The following is a 6635-nucleotide window of genomic DNA, read 5'->3' as shown; positions in this document are numbered from 1 at the left end:
AAGAAGTGGGGTGGGAGGAGGGAGAGAGATGTTACTGGAAAGAGGTTTCGATCCAGACCCCAAGAAAGTTCTTGGATCTCGCACAAGAAAGAATTTGAGGGGAATCCATAGAGTAAAGTGAAAGCAGGTTTATTAAGGATGAAAAGAAAGGAAAAGAATGGCTACTCCATGGGCAGAGCAGCCCCGGGGGCTGCTGGTTGCCCAGTTTTATAGTTGTTTCTTGATTATATGCTAAATAAGGGGCAGATTATTCATGAGTTTTCTGGGAAAGGGGTGGGTAATTCCCAGAACTGAGGGTTCCTTCCCCTTTTAGACCACATAGGGTAACTTTCTGATGTTGCCATGGCATCTGTGCGTTGCTATGACGCTGGTGGGAGTGTCTCTTAGCATGCAAATGCATTATGATTAACATATAATGAGCAGTGAGGCCAACCAGAGGTCACTCTTGTAGCCATCTTGGTTTTGGTGGGTTTTGCCTGACTTCTTTACTGCAACCTGTTTTTATAAGCAAGGTCTTTATGACCTGTATCTTGTGCTGACCTCCTGTCTAATTCTGTGACTTAGAATGCCTTAGCCTCCTGGGAATGCAACCCAGTAGATCACAGCTTCATTTTACCCAGCATCTATTCAAGATGGAGGTGCTCTGGTTCAAACGCCTCTGATAAGAGGGTCAGAAAAACTGCCTATCACATGCTATGCTTATTACCAGTGGGACAAAATAATCTTACATGAAACCCTTGTGACATGCAGTTTACTTATATAACAAACCTGTGCATGTACCCCCGGACTTAAAAGTTTACAAAAAAAAAAGGAGTGCTTTCCTCACCAACTCTTTGGTGAGCTTGATATATAGCTCACATAGGAAAGGCAGTATGTTTGGTTCTTTTTCTTTATTTATCATTTTTCAACGATTTTTATGCTGTTATGCCAATCAAATTTATCAATCATACCTTAATAAGGTTGAAAAAAGTTAAAAAAAAAATTGCTAAGTCTCAGTGAATTGATAGGTCACAGAGTGTCAGAGCCAAGATTTGAACCTAAACTTTCTGATGATTTGGGCTGTGGTCTTAACCACTACATCCCATTCCCTCCCAGAAAGAGGAAAAGTGTTGTGAGATAATGTTAAGTGAATAAGAGAGAATATAAAAATGTATCTCTACAAATCTGTGGTCTATTTATAGATGCACAGAAAAAGACGGAAGGAAATACACCACAAGTTTCACAGTGGTTACCCCTGAAAAGTTTAAAAACAAAAAGTAGCCACAGCACTTGCGTTGGCCGGTTTCTGTTCCTCTTAGAGGCTGCTGAGACTCCACAGAAAGTATTGAGTCTTTTTTTGTGTGACCATGAAGAGCAAGTTTCTTATTTATAAATGTCACTGTAATCTTGCTCTTGAATGCTGGCAAATGCCACTGGGGGAGTACGGATGTGTCCTTCTCTAAGGGGAGAGGGGATGCATCAGCCCCTTCCTCCTTACTTTAAAGTTTTCTATGTACTTCCCATGGGTACGATATGATGTAGTATGGTGGGAAAGAGTGTGTGCGCGTTTTTGCTTAGTCCTTAGAACAATACCTGGCTTATAGTTAGTGCAAAAATGTTAGCTATTAACATCTGTAAAATGTAATAATGGTAGATGCTTTATTGGGTTGTAATTGAGATGAAACGAGCAGCTTATGCTAAATACTCACTTTAGACCAGAGCCAGGTCACACACTCCCAGCTGTGTGACCTTGGACAAGTTACTTAACCTCTTTGTGCCTCAGTTTACTCATCTCTGACATGGGGAGAGTTATAATACTGATCTTTATAGAGTTTTGGAAGGTTAATGCAAGTAAGATACTTAGCACAAGAAATATTCAACCCATGCTAGTTATTCTTATTCAAGAAAGCCTGAAAGAGTCATTGGCTTCGGATAGTTTTGTAGTTACGTGAATTTAAGGGAGAGCCTCTTTCTCCAGGTGCTATGAGGATCCTGGCCAAGCCCAGTCTCCGCCTCCTTGACACATATTTTTCTCCATCCAATTTACCTTGGCGTGAAGGATAATTCATGGGTATGTTCACATCCTGGTCCTCAACATAAAACTTCCCTCCCCGTGCACGTGGTGACAGCTCCGTAGGTCTCCTAGAGTTTCTTCTCTGAGTTTCCCATTAATGTAGTCTACACAAAGAAAGACCTTGGGGTGCCTGCCTTTCCCTGAAGCCATCCTTCTTCCCAGAAAAGCAGGCAGGGGTGAGGGACAGGGGTGGGGCTGAAGAAGAGAGGGCAGTGGGAGAAAGGCCATCCCTAGCACAATGTGACTTTGAGATTCGGGGCTGGGGGCCCGTCATAGAAGCTGAGAGGCACAAGCACCACCTCCCAGCAGGGCTGGCTGCACACCTGCACCACCCCCTGGAAGTCAGGAGAAGGGAGTCTTTTCTATAGCTATAGAGTGAAACTGGTCCCGGCCCTGGGGAGGAGAGGAGTGATTATTTGTGAAGCTCGTTTCTTGGTTTGATTTTCTTCTTGAGCATCACGTTTGCTTCCTTTTTAAAAAACAAAATAAGTGCATGCTGCTCAGCCATTTCCATCCATTCCCAGCCTTGATAGTCTGTCAGACTGGCTCCTGTAAAACACTTCTTTCTTCTTTTTTTCAAGACTGGGTCTCTGTCACCAGGCTGGAGTGCAGTGGCACTGTCTCAGCTCACTGCAACCTCCGCCTCCCGCATTCAAGCGATTCTTACTCCTCAGCCTCCCAAGTAGCTGGGATTACAGGCGCCCACCACCACACCCAACTAATTTTTGTATTTTTAGTAGAGATGGGGTTTCATCATGTTGGTCAGGCTGGTCTCGAACTCCTGACCCTAGGTGATTCACCCGCCTCAGCCTCCCAAAGTGCTGGGATGACAGGTGTGAGCCACTGAGCCCAGTCCCTAAAACATCTTTTTCTTTCGGGTCCTGCCAAAGCCCAGATTCTCCATTGGGATTGCCAGAAGTGACGACACTCATTCTGTTTCTGTCACAAATGTTTGGATCAGAAGCCACAGTGAAAAAGAGAAAGCAATCCTCCAGGAAATGTTCTTCATTTCAGGATATCACTTGAGGTGTGTTGGGAATAATGTCAGGAAAGTTACCCCACTCACTCATTTCATTCACTTATTTATTCATGGCTTTGAGAAATACTTAGTGATTCTTTTAAAAAATGTTCTTCAAACTTTTAAAATACCAGAACTCCTGTCTATTTAATAAAATCTTAGTGAAACCCAGATGAGGGTCTGAACTGAAATTCAGAGGGAGTTGGTGGCTCACCTGAGGCATTCACATTAGTGAATGGGGAAATAACTCGTATCCCAACATTCACATTTCTAACCCTTAGGTCAAATATACCCTGGCTGTTTGGTGCATTTATAGAGAAGTACAGGCAGCCTGGAACTTACAAATGAGTTCTGTTCCAAAAGTTCATTTGAAAGTCAGTTGTCTGGAACTTGGAATACATTTGCCTGTGGAAAACAGGGTATAGATGGTAGTGAAGTTCCCAGCCCAGCCCAGTAATGCCTGTTTAATTCACAATATGTTGGAATTATAGAACTAATAACTGTCTATCAGCTTCGTGTTATTCTATTTTCTTTTTTTTTGAGATGGAGTTTTGCTTTTGTTGCCCAGGCTGGAGTGCAATGGTGCAGTCTCAGCTCACTACAACCTTTGCCTCCTGGGTTCAAGTGATTCTCCTGCCTCAGCCTCCCTAGTAGCTGGGACTACAGGCATGTGCCACCACGCCCAGCTAATTTTTGTATTTTTAGTAGAGACAGGGTTCCGCCATGTTGGCCTCCCAAAGTGCTGGGATTAACAGGAGTGAGCCACTGCATCCAGTCAGCTTTGTGTTATTAATAGTACTGTAGAAACCACGTATTTACTGCCAGTAGGGCAGTAACATATCACCCGTGGGGCACTCAACTATCTACCAATCCCACCCCTGTGGAACACAGTAGGGAACTAGTAAGTGACCAAAAACGGCCTTTGCATATGTAAAATAAATGCCTCTGATTTTCTCTGGTCCCAACAGAATGTAAACCCAATGAAGGAAGGGATTTTATGTTTATTTTGTTTCCTGCTATAGCCCCGGCACCTAGTGGCATATAATGTGTACCTGATAAATTACTGTGGAATGAATACATGCACCACAGGTTCATAGATTTCTCAAGGAGGGGACTCTTGCTTGAATCTAGTTACAATTATTTATCACACGATTCCAGCATGCCTGGATATTTAGTTTCCAAGCCCATTGCATTTAGAAACAGCAAATTAAAGGCTGCTATAAGCAGATCACACTGACACAGTCAGAGGTGACCAACCTTAAGAGTGGAGACAGAGAAACTATAAAAAGCTGACACAGGAACTCTGGAAACATTTAGCTTAGTAATCTTGGGAGTCATGATTGTAAAACAAACATTAATTAATGCTCTATAATTTTTCACCTCTATTTAAAAATGTAGGGAAGTATGTGTAGAAGTTGTAGTATACGTGAAGAAAAAGTTGGTTTTTTTTTTTTTTTTAGTTTTTTGAGACAGAGTCTTACTCTGTCGCCAGGCTGGAGTGCAGTGGTGTGATCTCAGCTCACTGCAACCTCCGACTCCTGGGTTCAAGCCATTTTCCTGCCTCAGCCTCCTCTGAGTAGCTGGGATTACAGGCACCTGCCACTATGCCTGGCTAATTTTTTGTATTTTTAGTAGAGATGGGGTTTCACTATGTTGGCCAGGATGGTCCTGAACCCCTGACCTCAGATGATCCTTCCGCCTCGGCCTCCCAAAGTGCTGGGATTACAAGCATGAGTCACCTGGCCAGAATCACCCTTTTTGAAAGCGTAGCTGAGGAGCTAGTGGAAATACTGCCCTGTGAAGATAAACTATCTTCTCCCGGATGCAGTATGCACCCTACGTTAATGACTGTTCTGCAGTGTCTCCAACGGGTAAGATACACTGGACCAAAAACTGAAGGCTGAAAGTAAAAGTGACCCTGCTTACCACCATCCCCTTGGACCCATGTGGGGAATTTCTTCTTCTCAATGTCATGTGGGGCTAAAGGTGTTGCTTCCTAGATGGGGAGTGCTTCAACTGGGGAGCAATGCAAGAATCCCAGTCCGCTCTAGCTATGACCAATGCCTGGCCACTTCAGGCTCCTTATGCCAAGAGATGAGAAAGCTAGGACAGATATCACCAATCTGTCAGGTGCAATTGACCCCAATGATCAGGCCACTAGGGCTGCTGACACACGACAGGGGCCAGGGAAGAATATGATAGTCCCCAGGATGTCTCGTGGCATCCCCCTGTCTAATTTTGATAGGAAATGGACAAGTACAGCAGCCATATCCTGAGAAGGGCATGGTGACCCTGGGCTCAGTCCCCTCAAAGATGTGGGTTTGGGCCACCCCACCAAGAAAGCCACCTAGATCAGTAAAGGTGCTAGTGGGGGCTGAGGGGCATTTGGAATAGGTAGTAGAGGAGGGGGATGGTGAGTATGGATTATAACAGTTGGGACTGGAGTTTGATTTCTCTAGGAAAGGAGATGAACTGAAATCCTGCAGGAGCTGTTCCCAGGTGGCATGACTTAGACTAAGTGAATGAATCCCAGCAGCAATGTGGACTGTGGACTGTGGACTGTGGTGGCTGCTGTGGTCTATCTTCCATACAGCTCCCTTCAGCTCCTTCCATAAACTCCCTTGCCTATAGCTGCATGTTTGTTCTCTGCAGATGATTCACAGCTGTGTTTCCTTCTCTAGAACTTGCCCTCTGCTGAGGGTGCTGCCTTACCATGAGGTTATACTCCTTCTTCAGGGATCACAAGGTGGCTCCCTGAAGAGCTCCTTGCCGCCATTTTGTGATGCCACCATCTTTAACACCTGACTTCTGAGGTCTCATGGAGAGGTCTGTATCCAGGGAGTACATTGGATACTTTCGCGTTCTCTGTGGGTGGAGAGACAGCACACTGGAGACTAACACCACGTTGGCCTGGACGTGATGCATGACCCTTATGCCCATGTTCCGTTGGTGAGACCCAGTCATGTGGACTGCACTAGCTGCATGGGCTGGGGTGTGTGTGTGGGTGGTGAAAATTGTAGACTGGGCATCTGCTCCCAAGAAGCAACTCAACATGGTGTTGTGGGAGCATGAATCTTTGGTGGTCAGTAGTTGTTTCTACCACACCATCCTATGCAAAGTTATGAAGTAAGTGAAGTTTGTCTTGACTTCTCTATCCAACCCATCTCCCAACAGCCTCCGAAATCCTAGGCTCCTGACCTCTTTTTTTTGAAGACGTGCTCTCAGAGAGCTGTTAAATAACTAACCAAGGAATTAGCTGGTAACCAGACAAGCAATGTAATACCTAGCCCTTCCTAGGCATTTGGATTCTTCCCCTTCCTAACAGAAGCCCTTCCAAAGCTCCATGCCTTCACTAATGTGGTGATCTCTGTCTGGAGCACTGTCCTTTTCTGGCTGTGAAAGGGTGATTCTTCTCACCCTTTAAGATCCAGCTCACATTATTATTATTACAATTATTATTTTGAGACAGAGTCTTGCTCTGTTGCCCAGGCTGGGGTGCAGTAGTGTGATCATAGCTCACTGTAGCCTCAAATTCCTGGGCTCAAGCGATCTTCCCGCCTCAAC

The sequence above is a fragment of the Macaca mulatta genome, chromosome 8, assembly GCF_049350105.2.
Source record: "Macaca mulatta isolate MMU2019108-1 chromosome 8, T2T-MMU8v2.0, whole genome shotgun sequence".
Lineage (NCBI taxonomy): Eukaryota > Metazoa > Chordata > Mammalia > Primates > Cercopithecidae > Macaca > Macaca mulatta.
Note: the sequence above shows the minus strand (reverse complement) of the source record.